We start from the raw sequence: 202 nt of genomic DNA on the forward strand, positions 1-202 counted from the left end.
GTTTCAAATGCTCAGGCCAGGCCAATGTCTTTCTCTTCCTGCTTGCCTGCGGATCTAGATGTAGGACTCTCAGCTACTTTGGCAGCACCATGCTTCCTGCCATGATGATAATGGACTAAACCTTTGAAACTGTAAGCCAGTCCCTAATTAAGTGCTTTCTCTTATAAGAGTTGCCATGGTCATGGTGTCTCTTCACAGTAAT

Source organism: Peromyscus californicus, unplaced genomic scaffold (genome assembly GCF_007827085.1).
Source record: "Peromyscus californicus insignis strain IS unplaced genomic scaffold, ASM782708v3 Scaffold_10__1_contigs__length_136768540, whole genome shotgun sequence".
In the NCBI taxonomy this organism is placed as follows: Eukaryota; Metazoa; Chordata; class Mammalia; order Rodentia; family Cricetidae; genus Peromyscus; species Peromyscus californicus.